General features: G+C 41.4%; 1 protein-coding gene across 11 annotated transcripts in view; it reads left to right on the forward strand.

Moving 5' to 3' along the window:
* IMMP1L (inner mitochondrial membrane peptidase subunit 1) overlaps positions 1 to 17,554 on the forward strand; it is an 84,360-nt gene that overhangs the window by 14,288 nt on the left and 52,518 nt on the right. For 6 of the 11 annotated variants that reach the window (XM_030200671.1, XM_030200668.1, XM_030200670.1 and 3 more), the window contains one exon: positions 9,101 to 9,176. The exons of 3 other annotated variants lie outside the window; for them this stretch is intronic. The gene's annotated coding sequence lies outside the window, so the exon portion shown is untranslated. Of the gene's footprint in view, positions 1 to 9,100; positions 9,177 to 9,595; positions 9,675 to 11,415; positions 11,438 to 17,554 lie in introns of those variants that run through there. 2 more of the 11 variants (XM_030200677.1, XM_030200675.1) reach the window with 2 other exon arrangements.

Here is a 17,554-nt window from a genome sequence, read left to right on the forward strand (position 1 = left end):
CTTCCTTGTGCAAAAGAAAACAGGGGGGAAGCGTCCCATCCTAGACCTAAGGGCCCTGAACACATTTCTTGTCCGAGAAAAGTTCAGGATGTTTTCCCTAGGCACCCTTCTTCCCATGATTCAGGAAAACGATTGGTTGTGCTGTCTGGACTAGCTTACATACACATCTCAATATTTCCAGCTCACAGGACGTGTCTTCGATTTCGTCTGGGAACACAGCACTTTCAGTACCGTGTACTGCCTTTTGGTCTGGCGTCTGCGCCAAGAGTGTTTACCAAATGCCTATCTGTAGTCGCAGAGTCACTACGCAGACTGGGAGTGCATGTGTTTCCTTATCTCGACGATTGGCTGGTGAAGAGCACTTCGGAGGGTGCTCTGGAATCCATGCGAATGACTATTCGGGTTCTAGAGCTACTGGGGTTCGTCATATATTATCCCAAGTCCCACCTCACCCCAGTCCAAGCATTGGAATTCATTGAAGCCCTTTTGAACACTCAGACAGCTAGAGCTTATCTTTTCGAGACAAGGGCGAACAATCTTCTGTCCCTGGTGTCCATTGTTCGGCAGATGTTGAGACTTCTGGGGCACATGGCCTCCACAGTTCATGAAAACAAGAAGGCAGATGATCCGCAAAATCCAATGTGGAAGCAAACAAAAGAGCAGATCACTAGGTGGTATTAATAAGACTTTATTGGAGAAATAATCGCCCAAAAAAGGAGAGATGCATCCGTCGTCACACGTTATTGTCCATTAACATGCATTAAGGGGCAAATAATACATCTTAGGGCTGTAAAACACCTTAATCACTACCTACCATAGTGCCTAAATGAGACCTCATTTAGACAGGGAAAGTACAACGGCGCTTGTCTTCTTCCTAGCCTAGTAGTAACTATTTGCAGGTGACAAGAACCCACCGGTCATCTACGCTTTCATCTACTGATGTATCCATAGGCATAGCAAGAAAAAAAAAGCACATTCTTGATTAGGGTCACTGGAGACCATGGGTGAAAACTTTCAGGTCATCTAAGGTATCGCACATCTTAGTACCATGTTCCGTGAAGATTTTTACCTTGATGGGATATTGAACCAAGAATCACATTCCTTTGTTGCGAAAGTCAGAACAGTAAGGCGCCAAAGTTGCGCTTCCTTTGAGTCTGGAGTGGTCCCGAAGGACTGGAGAAGGATGGATGTGGTCACACTGCAGAAGAGCAGAAGTAAGGAGGAGGTTGGGAATTACAGACCTGTCAGTCTGACCTTGGTGGTGAGTAAACTAATGGAAATTCTTCTAAAGTTAAGTATTGTAAGGTTTCTCGAATTGAATGGACTGCAGGAACTGAGGCAGCATGGCTTCACTACAGGCAGGTCGTATCAGTCAAATCTGATTGATTTCTTTGACTGGGTGACCAAAGAGTTGAATGTAGGAGGAGCACTAGATGTGGTGTACCTGGATTTTATGACACGGTTCTGCACAGGTGACTGATACATAAATTGAGTGCCATTGGTACGGGACCTAAAGTGATGACTGGGTCAAAAACTGGTTGAGTGGGAGAAGACAGATGGTAGTGGTAAATGGATCTTGCTCTGAGGAAAGGGATGTTATCAACGGTGTGCCGCAGGGATCGGTCCTCGGGCTGACTCTCTTTAACATCTTTGTGAGCAATATCGTGGAAGGGCTGGCTGGTAAGGTTTGTCTCTTTGCAGATGATACCAAACTCTATAATAGGGTGGACACCCCGAAGGGTGTGGTTGGCATGAGGAAGCATGTAGCGGAGTTTGAAGAATGGTCCGATAATTGGCAACTAAGATTTAATGCTAAGAAATTCAGGGTCATGCACATGGGTTACAAGAATCCAAGGAATGGTACAGTATATGGGGTGTGTATGGAAGAAGAATGGGGGGTGATTGTGTCTGTTGACCTTAAAGTGGCTAAAGAGGTAGAAAAGGCGATGGTCAAAGCCAAAAGGATGCTTGGGTGCATAAGGAGAGGGTTGACCAGTAGGAAAAAAAGAGATGATAGTGCCCTTGTTTAAGTCTTGGGAGGCCCCATTTAGAGTACTGCATGCAGTTCTGGAGACCGCACCTACGGAAAGATATAAACAGGACGGAGACTGTCCAGAGGGCGGCTACAAAATTGGTAAGCTCTTACCGTCATAAAACATATAAGGACAAGCTTATGAACCTCAACATGTATACACTGGAATGGAGGCAGTAGAGAGGGGATATATATATTCTACTGTAATTATTAATTGTATCTTTAGTCTGCTATGGCAATAACCAGGGCGGAATATTGTAAGCCACATTGAGCCTGCAAATAGGTGGTAAAATGTGGGATACAAATGCAACAAATAAATATGATAGAGAAGTTTAAATACATCAGTGGTGTTAATGTACAGGACGAGAGCCTTTTTCAAATGAAGAAAAACTCTGGAATGAGAGGGCATAGGATGAAGTTAAGAGGAAGTAGGTTTAGGAAGAATCTAAGAAAATGCTCTTTCATGGAAAGGGTGGTGGAGGCGTGAAATGGCCTCCTGGTGGAGGTTGTGGAGACAAAGACTGTCAGTACTTAAAAAAGTGTGGGACAGACACGTGAGATCCCTTAGTAAAAGGAGAAGTTAGTGGTTACTGAAGGTGGGCAGACTGGATGGGCCATTTGGCCCTTATCTGCCATCATGTTCCTATGTTTCTGTGTTTTTATGACTCAGACACAGCTGTGGAGTAATCATTAAAAAGTACAATTTTAGATCCCTTGTATTCCACTGATGGCTTTTTCCGGTATAACATCATTGTTTGGTCTTTCTATGCATAGTTCACTGTGTACATAAGTAATGCCACACTGGGAAAAGACCAAGGGTCCATCGAGCCCAGCATCCTGTCCACGACAGCGGCCAATCCAGGCCAAGGGCACCTGGCAAGCTTCCCATTCTATACATGTTATTCCCGGAATTGTGGATTTTTCCTAAGTCCATTTAGTAGCGGTTTATGGACTTGTCCTTTAGGAAACCGTCTAAACCCCTTTTAAACTCTGCCAAGCTAACCGCCTTCACCATGTTCTCCGGCAACGAATTCCAGAGTTTAATTACGCGTTGGGTGAAGAAAAATTTTCTCCGATTTGTTTTAAATTTACTACACTGTAGTTTCATCGCATGCCCCCTAGTCCTAGTATTTTTGGAAAGCGTGAATAGACGCTTCACATCCACCTGTTCTACTCCACTCATTATTTTATATACCGCTATCATGTCTCCCCTCAGCTGTCTGTTCTCCAAGCTGAAAAGCCATAGCCTCCTTAGTCTTTCTTCATAGGGAAGTCGTCCCATCCCCGCTATCATTTTAGTCGCCCTTCGCTGCACCTTTTCCAATTCCATTATATCTTTCTTGAGATGCGGCGACCAGAATTGAACACAATACTCAAGGTGCGGTCACACCATGGAGCAATATAACGGCATTATAACATTCTCACACCTGTTTTCCATACCTTTCCTAATAATACCCAACATTCTATTCACTTTCCGAGCCGCAGCAGCACACTGAGCAGAAGGTTTCAGTGTATTATCGATGACGACACCCAGATCCCTTTCTTGGTCTGTAACGCCTAACGTGGAACCTTGCATGACGTAGCTATAATTCGGGTTCTTTTTTCCCACATGCATCACCTTGCACTTGCGCACATTAAACGTCATCTGCCATTTAGCTGCCCAGTCTCGTAAGGTCCTTCTGTAATTTTTCACAATCCTGTCGCGAGTTAACGACTTTGAATAACTTTGTGTCATCAGCAAATTTAATTACCTCGCTAGTTACTCCCATCTCTAAATCATTTATAAATATATTAAAAAGCAGCGGTCCTAGCACAGACCCCTGAGGAACCCCACTAACTACCCTCCTCCATTGTGAATACTGCCCATTTAACCCCACTCTCTGTTTCCTATGCTTCAACCAGTTTTTAATCCACAATAGGACTTTTCCTCCTATCCCATGACCCTCCAATTTCCTCTGTAGCCTTTCATGAGGTACCTTGTCAAACGCCTTTTGAAAATCCAGATACACAATATCAACTGGCTCCCCTTTGTCCACATGTTTGTTTACTCCTTCAAAGAATTGTAGGCAGGAATGGTCTCGGGCTTGCCGATTCTTCGCATCTGGGTTCAACCTGGTGCACCCATTCCACCTTTATACTTGAACCTGCAGGGCCCTGGGCTAACTCTTCTGGCAGCCAAATTTCCTGCACAGACCAGAGCTCTGTGTCCCAGATATTTTCAAGAAGGCCCACAAGTTGTATGTAGTTTCTCCACCCCCTGTTCTCCCAGTCCCCCAAACAAGCCTGGAGGTCTCTGAGCTGTGCCTGCATAGTAGCCACTCAATCCTCTTGTTAGGATATGCATTACTCCACATTTTGGATTCTCTGGCCCTGTCATTCCAGGCTATTCCTGGTCTCATCAACTTCCTGGAGTTTAGATAGCATGAAATCTATTACTGATGAGAGATTCCTGGTAAGTTCTTTTACTGCCTCTTTCTGCAGTGTAAACATGGGAGGTGTCAGAACTGCCATCACCATCTTAAGAGGATCTTCGTTGTGTTTGTCCCTCACAGACTGAGGGGTCCTTACTGTCATAACTCAGGGCCCAAGCTGAATATATTGCAAAATCATCTGCACTCGTGTTCTTCATGAGTTCGTAAGCACCACTGGCTAAAAGTTTAATGCAATGCCAAGATTTATATTAAGTGGGGAGGGCTAGGAGCTGAGACATGGAGCTGCCGCTCAGCATTGCATCATGACCTGGAACCCCCAGGAAACATTTTTATGATGAATCTGTGTCTTCAAAATCCCAAAAGATTGTTTTTTGTTGTTTCTAAATTGACTTCTACCCATTCACCACCTCTTGAAAAAAGGTCTACTTCTCAACAGTTTGCTGAATGATTTCAACAGAAAGTGGGAGACATTGTTACATCATTAGACTCTTCTACTTTTCCTGTTGAATCTTTGTGTGATGGATCTGATTCATGGGAGACTATTTCTGAAGTATCTGTTAATCAGAACGCAGAAGTTATTTGCTCACTAAATTATTTTTCTAGTCCTTTGAACATTTGTTCTACTGCAGTGATGAAGGCTATTCAGATATAGCCCCCCAATTATTGTCAGTTGTATTACTAATAAGCCTTTTCAGGAGGGGGTGGTTTCTGATCAGTTAAAATTAGCATCTGTGTGCCCATTATTGAAAAATTCTAAACTTGATCCCTCTGTTGACAGTTTTAGTCCTAGTTTTTCATTGTCTTCTCTCAAAGGCCCTAGAACAGCTACAAAGCTTTGTTGATGAGAGAGGATTTCTTGACCAATTTCAGTTTGGTTTTAGATCTAACTGTGGACCACTACGTATTCTGTTGCAACTCATACAAACAATATAGAGGGTTTTATTGGAGGAAAAAGACCTCAGAAGACCTGTGATGCTTCCTCATATTGCTTGCTGTCTTCTGACTGTATTTTATCCAATGCAGTCTCCTTCTTCTGACTGCACTTATCCAGAAGTCAGCAAGCGATATGAAGAAGCTGGATGAATGATGAAAGCACATTTTCCCTTGAAAAGGCAGAAGTGAAACAGGACCCCGTTGTGTTTGAAGAAATAAGATAAGTGTGCTAATTCTGTTTTTGAATGCTACTAGCACATTGTATTTATATACATATAAAATTCTATTATAATTTTGGAGGTTTTTTTGGCCAATGATGAGTTTAAGCCAGAGTGGATGCTTTTTTTTTTCTAGCAAAAATGTGAGCACCACAGGTCTTTTGAGGTCTTTTTCCTCCAACAAAACCCTCTATATTGTTTGTATGAGTTGTAACAGAGAATGTAATGGTCCACAGTTGATTTTTTGAGAATCCTATATAATAAAACTCACCCTCAACGTTCTGAGGACACTGACGTCACTGTCAGTTCCTCCGGGCACTTCCTTCCGGTTCGAAGGGTTCGTGGTGGTGAAGCCAACGAAATCACTGTGTTGGGGCCCTGCCCTCGCGTCAAACGTGATGACCTCGAGGGCAGAGCAATGGCGTCAGTGGCTTCACAACCAACGACTCAGCATATTGAAGGTGGCGTTGGCGTGCGTTCACGAGGTCCGCAACAATGGCGGTCAGTGCCTTCACAACGCAGAAGGGGTGAGCAGGGAGGGGGGTTCGGGAGGAAAACCTTGCTAGCGCCCGTTTCATTTGCGCCTGAAACGGGCATGTTTTACTAGTATTCTATATCATTCTATGGCAAGTTCAGTTTTCTTTTTTTGTGATTTTAGATCTAAACATAATACTGACCTTCTTTTAATTTCTGTGTTAGATTTAATTCGTATGGATTTTGATCGGGGGGACTGAGTTTTTGACAATGACGCTTGATATTATTTAAGCTTTTGATACTATCAATCATGAACTCTTATTGTTGAGGTTACATGCTTTAGGCCTCCTTTCTACATGGTCGCCAATTTCAAATTAAAATAGGTTCAGAATATTCTGTATGGTGCCCAATATCATAAGGTTCTGCATTTCTATTGCTCCACTGTGCAAACTTTTGGGCTGTCTCAGTGTAACATCGATTTGTATGTTGACAATATTCAGTTCTGTTTTCCAACTAAGGCTTCACTTGCTTATACTTTTGATTTTTTGGGGGGGGGGTCTTTGTTTATCCACTATAAAATCTTAGCTATCTGCTAATAAATTAAAGCTGAACTCGGCTAAAACACGGGTCCTCTTTCTTTCTGGCTCTGATTCTTCACAGTTTCCTGTTTTTTTAAAAAAATGGGATTAGAATACGTGTGTTGAAGGAGATGAAATATTTAGGAGTTTGTTAGATACTTCCCTATCTATGAAACCACATCTCAAAGAAGTTGTATGACTTGTATTTTTTTAAAGTAAATTCTCTTAGACCTTTAAAAAATGTTTGAGCCCTACAAATTTTGGTGGTACAAGCATTTTCAGGTAGCCCAAAATTCCACTGTTGTTTGATTTCTGGTTGTTCTTGTTGTGAGCACATTACAGTTCCATTGGTTGTCTATTTTCTGGCAAATTTGTTTTGACATTGATTTTTAAAGTCTTGTAGATAAAACTCTATCTTGTGTTGCTGCTACCTTGAAGATTTATATACTTACCCACTCCTTGCAGTTAAGGAACCAGTCTCTTTTAGAGGTCCCAGTCTTTATATTAGACTTGATGTATATAGTAATTCTATGTTTATGGTTACCGGCCTAACAGTTTGGAATTCTTTGCCTTTGAATTTACGTCACATTGAGTCTATACTTTTCAAAAACAATTGAAAGCCTATTTATTTCCGCAGGCTTTTTTTTTTTTAAGTATGTATTTACTGTTAAGTAATTTTTATTGAAGTAACTCATTGGTTTTATTTTTTGAATATTATTGTCACTGGTATTGTGTTCTTAGGTTGCTTTCAGGCTTATTTTCAAAAGTGATCGCCAGCGATCTTCTGACATAAATCGGGAGATGGCCGGCGATCTCGCAAAAGCGGCAAAGTCGGTATAATCGAAAGCGGCGTTTTTGACACCATCGCCGCTTTCCCGTCGCTGGGCCGGCAAAAGTTCAAGGGGGCGTGTCGGCGGTGAAGCGAAGGCGGGGCATGGGCTTGGCTACCAGATGGCTGGCTTTTGCGGATAGTGGAAAAAAAAAGCGGCGTTAATCAGTATTTCGCCGGGTTTACTTGGTCCTTTAATTTTCACGACCAAGCCTCAAAAAGGTGCCCCAATTGACCAGATGACCACTGGAGGGAATGGGGGATGACCTCCCCATACTCCCCCAGTGGTCACCAACCCCCCTCCCACAATAAAAAAATAAAAATAAAACACTTTTTTGGCAGCCTCTATGCCAGCCTCAAATGTCATACCCAGCTCCCTGACAGCAGTATGCAAGTCCCTGGAGCAGTTTTTAATGGGTGCAGTGCACTCCAGGAAGGCAGACCCAGGTCCTTCCCCCCCCCCCCCCCCCCCCACCTGTTACACTTGTGGTGCTAAGTGTTGAGCCCTCCAACCCCCCCCCCCCCAAAACCCACGGTACCCACATGTAGGTGCCCCCCTTCACCCATAAGGGCTATGGTAATGGTGTAGAGTAGTGGGGAGTGGGTTTGGGGGGGATTTGGGGGGCTCAGCACCCAAGGTATTTGTGTATTTTTAAAAATTTTTTAGAAGTGCCTGGTTGGTGTCCTGGCATGTCAGGGGGACCAGTGCACTACAAATGCTAGCTCCTCCCATGACCAAGTGCCTTGGATTTCGCCTGGTTTGAGATGGCCAGCATTTTTTTCCATTATCGCTGAAAAACAAAACCGGCGATCTCAAACCCAGCGAACTCTGGCATTTGGTCGGGCTAAACCGTATTATCGAAAAAAAAAAGATGGCCGGCCATCTTTTTCAAAAATACGGTTCCGGCCAGCTGTTGCGCCGCCGCCAAAATAGATCGCCAGCGACGTTCGATTATGCCCCTCTTTGGGGCTTATGATGATATACTCGACGCTCCACCTTGTTAGTTTCCTTTGCTTTGGATATAGATAACGTTATGGCTTTGAAAGCTTATTTTAGGAAAAGGGTTTTCTTTTTTTGTGGCGGTAAGCTCCAAATATTTCCTGATGTTTCTAGATCCACACAGGCTAAATTTTTCTTAAAGTTTCCATCTAAATGTTTAATTTCCCTTTCTGAAGCTCAATATGTTTTCTTTGAACCAGATCAGCTGGAGAGGTTCTTGTTAGATAGGGAAGCTAAGTAGTCAACTAAAGTGGCTAAGAGGTGTATTTTCAAAGCACTTAGACTTAGAAAGTTCTGTAATAACCTATGGAACTTTGTAAGTCTAAGTGCTTTGAAAATGAGCCCCTAAGTGTATTTAAGATCGGTTTAATATATAGTCAGGTCGAATTTCTTTTGAGATTTTTTTTCTGGAATTTTATTTGTTACTTCAGCACCATTTTTCTTCCATAATGTGGACAATTATATTTCAAGTACTTCTTGTTTGTACAATAATTGAAACTTCAATTTAAAAAAATAACTCCTAATATTTTTTTTCTTTTCTTCTTATAGGTAAAAAAAATTCACAATTTAAAGTCTCTTATCTTTTCTGGCTTTTCAATTTCAGGCTCACAGGCACAACGGAGCCGTCCCTTTCACCAAGTCCAGCTTCTTCAGGAACCTGTACATTTATTTTCAATTTTGTAAGTGCTGCTGTAGTTTTTCTGTACCGTGCCACTGGCATGGTAAACAAGTGTTGGTTGGTACAGAACAACTATGATGGTGCGTTTTTGTGAGGCTTTTTAATGTGCCTAATTAAGGCCATTGAAGCCACTGAGGTCTTTTCCTCCATAAGAAAGAAAGATATAATGAAAAACAGCAATTGTTTGGAGTGGGAATATTGAAAGAAGATCAGAATTTATTATAGATTGGTATGGAACATGTCGATCTTAAATTCTAAAGATCCATCAAACAGATTTTCTATAGGTGTAACATGGTGCCGTAGGTTATTGTATTTGAATTCATTTTTAAGACTTTGATATGAATAATTTTATACATGGAATGTAAATCTTTTGAATTTTGATTTCAAAGAATTTACAATTCCTGTTTAGCAGGTTTTCTCACCAAAGTGATATGCATGTGAGCCTGAAGGGGTGTTTTACAGGATTTGACTCCTGCTGGCAGGTGAAGATATTAAGTGGGTAAGCCTCTTTAAACCCTGGGAACCAGGAAGGGGGGGGGGGGGAGAAAAATGGGGACCTTAGTATCTAATCATTAGAAGAAAGATTGAATCAGACTTGTGGTTAAAGCTTCTCTATCTTTTTTTTTTTGCCTTCCTGACTTTAAACAAAAGTAAGATTAACTCTGTTATGCTGTCTCTTATTTTAGTTCATGCATTTAAAAATTGAAGTTAGATGAAAAGATAATTCCAAATTAATTTTGTTATTTATGAATGGGGCAACACATTAGCATTGAACTCACAACAGATCATATCACTTTTATTCCATCTTACAAGCTTAGCAGCATAAACAGAATAATCAACATATTATTTGGCTGTCATCTGCTGCCGAGAAACCAGAGATCACAAGGAGGTTTTTCCCTTGCTGTGCTCATGTCCTTTTTGTTCCAAGCCCCCATCTGGGAGGACTGTGGTGTGTTATCATATGGAACGTAGGGTTCGCTGTAATCTGTGGAGCTGTACTGTAGTTTGAATCTTCATTCCATGTTTATGTAATTTATAATTTTAATGAGACTGTAGCTCTAGTGGGTTTTGAAATATATTAAAAGCTCTTTTGTGCATATGCTTTTGTTCTTGCTTAATAGGCACAGTGTATTTTAAACCTGATGAATTTCTATTCATGGATGTGGATATCAGGGGATTTACTGAGAGAATAGTGTTGCAGTTATGAATTAGCATGTGTTAAAGTTTTTTTTTTAATACTTTTTGCATATGTAAGAAAATAATTGTCTTGAAAAGAATGGATTTTTTTTGCACATTAATTTAGCAAGTTACAGAAAGTTTGAAGTTTTGGGTTTTATGTCCTTCCCCTCCTGCTCTCCACCCCCTCGATTCCCCTTTCCAGTTTGTGTCCATTCATACTTATAGGTTTATTTTTAGGTCTGTAGGGCATTCTTATTAATGATTTACATAGTCATACTTTGATTTACTTTTGATTTATTATAGAGAAATGTCCAGAAACATTAATATTTATTCAGACTTGAAATGTAAATTAGAAAGAAAAATTGAATCTGGATTATTTTTTCTTTTAACTGATATTAAGGTGTATTTTCAAAGCACTTAGACTTACAAAGTTACAGAGAGGGGTATTTTCAATATGATATCTAAGTTGGACTTTGGATGTTTGCGCTAAATGTCCCAAATTTGAGTGGAAATATAACTATTTTTGAAAAAACAAAATGTCTTTTTTTTTTTTTTTCAGAAAATACCATTTCTAACAAGGTTTTTTGCGCTGTGCGTTTATCTTTTCAGGACATTTTCGAAAAGAAACCTCACACAAGTGAAAAATGTAGAAAATCAAGCCACTGAGATGTAGAAGGGGCCAGCATTTTTAGCAGACTGGTCCCCCAGACATCCTCGGAGAGCACTGGGGCACCCTAGGGGGCATTGCTGTGGACTTTATATAAATGTTCCAGGTGCACATCTCACCGATTCTCCCAGCTATACATCTTATCTTGTCTGCTGAGTCCTCCAAAACCCACTCAACACCTACTACCCCCAATTATACACCACTACAATAGTCGTTATGGGTGAAGGGGGCACCTATATGTGGGTACAGTGTTTTGGAGGGCTCACACTTTCCACCACAAGTGTAACAGGTACTGGGAGTTATGGGCCTGGGTCCACCTGTCTACAGTGCACTGCACCCACCACTAGACTACTCCGAGGACCTACATGCTTCTTTAATGGACCTGGCTATAACATCTGAGGCTGTCATAGAGGCTGGTGAGTACCATTTAAATTCCCATTTTGGGGGGATGGGAGGGGGTCAGTGACCACTGGGGGAATAAGGGGGGGTCATCCCTGAATCCCTCTAGGGATCATCTAGCCATTTAAGGCACCTTCTTGTGTCTTATTTGTTAGAAAAACAACAAAACGTTGACATTTTTGCCCTAGATGTTTTGCTTTTGTTCCATTATGACTATAACATGTCAAAGTGTTAGGCATGCGCTAAGCTAATTCTGCCTTCGAAACGCCCACGACTCATCCCTTTGTGATTTGGACACACTGCAGATGAAATGCGTAGATAAACGTCTGCAAAACAGATTTTGAAAATACTGATTTGAACGTTTTGAGATGAAATCCGTCCAAATGGTGCTTTATGACACGTTTGGATGTTTTTCTCTTTTGAAAATGAACCTATAATAACCTATGGAACTTTGTAAGTCTACGGGCTTTGAAAACGAGCCCTTTTGTGTCCAATTCTGGTCAACTTATCTCAGAAAAGATATAGTAGAATTAGAAAGGTACAGAGAAGGGCAACCAAAATGATTAAGGAGATGGAAGGATTCTCAAATGAGGAAAGGCTAAAGAGGTTAGGTCTCTTCAGTTTAGAAAAGAGATGGCTGAGGGGAGATATGATAGCAGTCTACAAAATCATGAGAGGAATGGAAAGGATAACTTACTGTTTCAAAAGTAGAAAGACTGAGGGAAACTCTATGAAGTGGCATAATATTTGTAATACATTTAGAACAAATAGGAGAAAATATTGTATCAGTCGACACATAGTTAAGCTGTGGAATAAAGAATGACACAGGGACTAAGTCTGTCCCTGCCCTGTTCCGTGGACTCTGTTCTCATTCTCACAAGCCTCAAACACTTATGGTTTTATATTTAAATCCTTTTATTAAAGTATAAAAAGGAACAATATTCTGTACAACTGTTTATAAATCACATATCCTATATAATAAAACACACCTCCAACATTCTGAAGCTGACTGCATGGCTGAGGCATTCCTGCTCTCTGTATCCATCTCCTGAATTGACATCACGTACTTCCGGGTTCGTCACAAGCAGAAGTGACCAACCACACGAGGTTTCTCGGCTTCAGAATGTTGGAGGTGCATTCTATTAAATAGGATTGGTCAGTTCCTTGAAGCACAGCCAGAGCTCAGCGTCCTGCACAGTAACGCTCAGACACCAGAGAGAGAGGGGGGGGGGGGGGGAGGGAGGTATCTCTTGTCACACATACACTCTCTCTCTCACACACTCTCTCTCACAGTCAATGTCTTTCTTTCTTTCTCTCTCTCTCACTCTCACACTGTATCACATTCACTCTCTATGTGTCACACAGTCACTCACACACTCTCTTGGTCTCATGCACTCAGTCTCACAGAGAGTCTGTGTCTCACACACACTCTCTCTCTCTCGCACACACTGTATCTGTGTGAAACACACTCTCTCTCACTGTGTCTCACACACACTTGCACACACTCATTCTCACACACACACTCTCTCTCACACAGACACGCTCGCACCCAGACTCACTCTCTCTCTCACACACACACACTCGCACATTCACTCTCTCTCTCACACACAGTCACTCTCACATACACTCTCTCAAACATACACACTCCGAGGAAAACCTTGCTAGCGCCCGTTTCATTTGTGTTAGAAACGGGCCTTTTTTACTAGTAGAAAATAGTAACAATGAGCAACTGAAATAACGCCCCACCCCACCACCTTTTCAAACCCAACAATATCTGACTTCTGCTACCCCAAGGAACCCTAATCTCTGTATGCCCTAGCGGGAGAGAAATATGCCCTAAGAAGCACTGTTATGATTTTTTAATCTGTGGATGAATGTCATCATCAATCTCAGGATTCAGTCTAGCTCTCCTGTCTTCCACAGTCCTTCCCACAATAGAAAATCTCCTCTCAGAAGATGTGCTGATAGCAGGAATGCGCAGGATCCCCTGTGCAAGTTTTGCCAGTTTTGGCCAGCACTTTTGTTTGTTTTTCCAAAATGTCAAAACATCATGATCTGCATCATTCAAATATAAATAACTGTCCAATTCATTAACAATAGCCTTCAAAGGAGGTGTTGTTCCATAAAAGTCACTCATAAAACAGCTAACATCCATTTTAGGGTCTCTTCCACATGGCTGCAAAATAGGTCTTTATTTTTTGAACTTGAGATGCGGCGTCTTAGCCTGTTTTGCAGCCATGTTGGCCATGTAACTACTTCTTAGCGACTGCTCACAATCCCCTGAAGCAGGGAGCTTTGAGTGAATTTTATAGCGCTGTGTCCACAGGAGTGGTTGAGCAAAGTAGTAGCTATTGTACCTTTTTTTTTGTTTGCACTACATCTTATAGTGAAGTGAAGTAATGATGTAATCTTACAATAATTTAAAGCTCTGGAGGCTGGTGATTGATAAAACAGTAAAGAGCTTGGATTTGGAATAGCTTCAAGCTATAAGAGATCCAATAGCCCATTTATATTTCTATCTGATGCCTCCAGGCTTTTTTAGTGATTTAGTAATCTATTGTAATTTATAGTTTATTTTGATTGAAAATTGATATTAACAGTAGTTTATTTTTGCTGCCCCTTTTTATACTTCCCCTCACTATTTTTGCTATTATTACCTGTGGAGTGGTTTCTTTTTTCCTCCTCCTGTCTTTTGGGACTTTTTGGGATTCTTCCAGGTCTTGTGACCTGGATTGGCCACTGTCACAAACAGGATAAATGGGTTAGATGAACCTTTTGCACTGATCCAATAGGGCAACTCATTCTTTCTTAGGTTCTTATAGTGGGTTGTATATGAAAAGGTTTAAGACTTGTACTGTATTCGTATTGTTTTAAGTATGGGCCCTGCTCAGTATTAAGAAACTTGCTCTAATTAGCTATAGATATTATCTGTGCTATTGTCACAAAGTGTATCATAAATGATTTTAACAAGAGGCCTCATTAGCTTAGGGTACCAACTCAGTGGACACACCTAACAAGGTTTATATCATGGGCCAACTACCGCCTCCGAAAAACCTACAGAGTGAGATAACCAGATCAATCTGTAGTAAAAAAACAGAGGGTGGTATCGTAGCATATAAATGATCAATTGACTATAAGCACAGAGAATATCACTTAAGTCAAATCAATGTAATATAGTATATCAGAAGAGTAAGGCCAAAATATTTAAGAGAGAGAGGATTGAATGTAAAAAAACTTGTTGCAGAACAGAAACCAAAGAGTACAAAAAAAGAAGGAAATACTTAGCTTTAGACCCAAGAAGGAAAATGAGTCATATCCAAGAGGCGCCTCTAAAAATGCTAAGGTATCAGCCGCAAGAAACTTCAGTCTAAAGTAATCTTTCTCATAAACAGTCTCTCTCAATCTCTTAGAATCTCTCTCGACAGTCATAGAATTCCCACTGTTTCGTTACTTCTTCAGGAGAAGATATGCAGAAAAGCGATCATCTTCCTCGTTGCATACATTGTGGGTCAAAATGGCAACTGTTTTTAAAGGGCAGTCCTGCGGATCAGGACTTCCTTTCAGATGATGTAATTTCCTGAAAATGTAACTAATTGGGGCTCAATATTAACATATTTACACTTGAAGCCCATAGGTCAGAACAGAGGGATGCCCAATTTGGACTATTCACAATATGGGAAAATGTGCATGTACAGCGAGAACAGCTATTTTACATTATAAAAACAGAGGCATAATTCAGGGTTTTTTTTTGTAAATGAAGGTGCTGGCATTTAGATTTCTAAGTGGCAGACTTTAGTACATACATGTGGAAGCACTGGCTCCAGTTTGGATATAGTTTTGCAAAATCCAATCTCAAAATTCAATTTTGTGCTCTTTGAGTTGGTTTTGAATACCAGAGAGCTAAGCATAATTAACAACCCCCCCCCCCCCCCCCACACACACACACACATACACCTCTTCTAAACCCCAAATCCAAGCAATCAGTTCACTGATAATTATGCATTCCTCAAAACAGTTATAAATGGCCAGTGGGAACATTTTTTGAAATGTACATATATTTCTATTGCATAACAGGAAATGAAGTGTAATTTTAAGGTGCTTCCAAACCGCATCCAGAACATACCTCCTTCAAAATTGTACATGCTGAATGTACACATATATAAGTTGTACCTCTTCTTCTACATATAAATCTTCTGAAATTGTCTTCTAGATATTTAGTCTTGCCTGGATTTTTTGATCATTCCTTACGGAGACTAAGATTTTAGTCTGGATCATGCAGTTTTGCCATGGCTACAACCTAGTAGATAACCCCAGTTGAATAACTTTTTTGTTTGTTTGTTTGCTTCCCCCCCCCCCCCCCCCCACTGTTAGACTATACTACTAGTACTTATCATTTCTGTAACAGGACATTTGGGTTTCTGGCAGCTACAGTGCAGAGAAGCAGCTCAGGGCAATTAAACAGAAAATTCTGGGGGGGGGGGGGGGGGGGGGGGGGGGGGTTCATGTTAATGTTTATGCCAAATCCGGTCTGGCTGCGGGTCACAAATAGATACAGATAAAAGATGAGCTGATACAGAGCAGGGAAGGAGCTAATACCAAATCCTTATCACAATAGAGATTATGATTGGCTGTTGTCCGCAGTTAGATTTACAAGCCTGATTGACTTGGGCTTTGTCCCATTTGTGTGTCTGTTGGAAAAAAGCTGAGTAAATCGGGGCCATTTGGATTTAGCTTGCACCTCTTCAGTGGTAGCTCAATGCAAGTTACTTACATTCAACTACAGCAAATTCAGTGTTTCATAATTTTGCTTCTTCACTGGAAGGAAACAATATAGCTATTTAAAGAGATAACAATTTGATAGAAAGGAATTTCCATATGCCAAAAAACTTAAGTGTGCAAAGATTTTCTGTTGTCCTGCTGATATATTTTTATATTTGTTCTGTAAATATCTTTTGCAATAGGGTTTTATAGATTTTCGATTTGATAAATTGGTCTCTCTTTATTTTATCCCGCTTTGGACCCTTCTGGGGATAAAGCGGGTTATAAAAGCCTAACAAAACATACCATAACAGAAGATATTTTTAATAGATTCCGTCTTCTGCTATGGGCTGTTTTTGCCTGAGTGAAAAATCTATGTTCTTCAAATAAGTCTGTGAGCTGCTTTTACAAAGCACTGCTACTGATTAGCGGCGCGCTGAATTTGAAGTAGTCTGTTCTATTCCCATGGGTTCTTCGCATTCAGAGTGCTAATTGTAAGTAGTATACTATCCAGCTTATAATTGAAAAAGAAAAACGCCTATATTGCGACCCAAATCGGGAGATAGACGTTTATCTCACAAAAACGAATAAAGCGGTATAATCGAAAGCCGAATTTGGACGTTTTCAACTGCACTCCGTCGCGGATGCGGACAAAGTTGATGGGGGCGTGTTGAAGGCGGAACTGGGGCGTGGTTATCGGGCGATCAGAGATGGGCGCCTTTCGTCGATAATGGAAGAAAAATATGCGTTTTTAGCGAGCATTTAGGGCACTTTTCCTGGACCCTGTTTTTCCACGAATAAGGCCCCAAAAAGTGCCCTAAATGACCAGATGACCACTGGAGGGAATCGGGGATGACCTCCCCTGACTCCCCCAGTGGTCACAAACCCCCTCCCACCACAAAATATGCTGTTTCACAACATTTTATTTTCACCCTCAAATGTCATACCCACCTCCCTGGCAGCAGTATGCAGGTCACTGAAGCAGTTATTAGGGGGTGCAGTGGACTTCAGGCAGGTGGACCCAGGCCCATCCCCCCCCCCCACCTGTTACACTTGTGCTGGTAAATGGGAGCCCTCCAAACCGCCCCCCAAACCCACTGTACCCACATGTAGGTGCCCCCCTTCACCCCTTAGGGCTATAGTAATGGTGTAGACTTGTGGGCGGTGGGTTTTGAGGGGGATTTGGGGGGCTCAACACCCAAGGGAAAGGTGCTATGCACCTGGGAGCTCTTTTACCTTTTTTTTTGTTTTTGTAAAAGTGCCCCCTAGGGTGCCCGGTTGGTGTCCTGGCATGTGAGGGGGACCAGTGCACTACAAATCCTGGCCCCTCCCACGAACAAATGCCTTGAATTTATTCGTTTTTGAGCTGGGCGCTT

The sequence above is a fragment of the Microcaecilia unicolor genome, chromosome 4 (assembly GCF_901765095.1).
Source record: "Microcaecilia unicolor chromosome 4, aMicUni1.1, whole genome shotgun sequence".
In the NCBI taxonomy this organism is placed as follows: domain Eukaryota; kingdom Metazoa; phylum Chordata; class Amphibia; order Gymnophiona; family Siphonopidae; genus Microcaecilia; species Microcaecilia unicolor.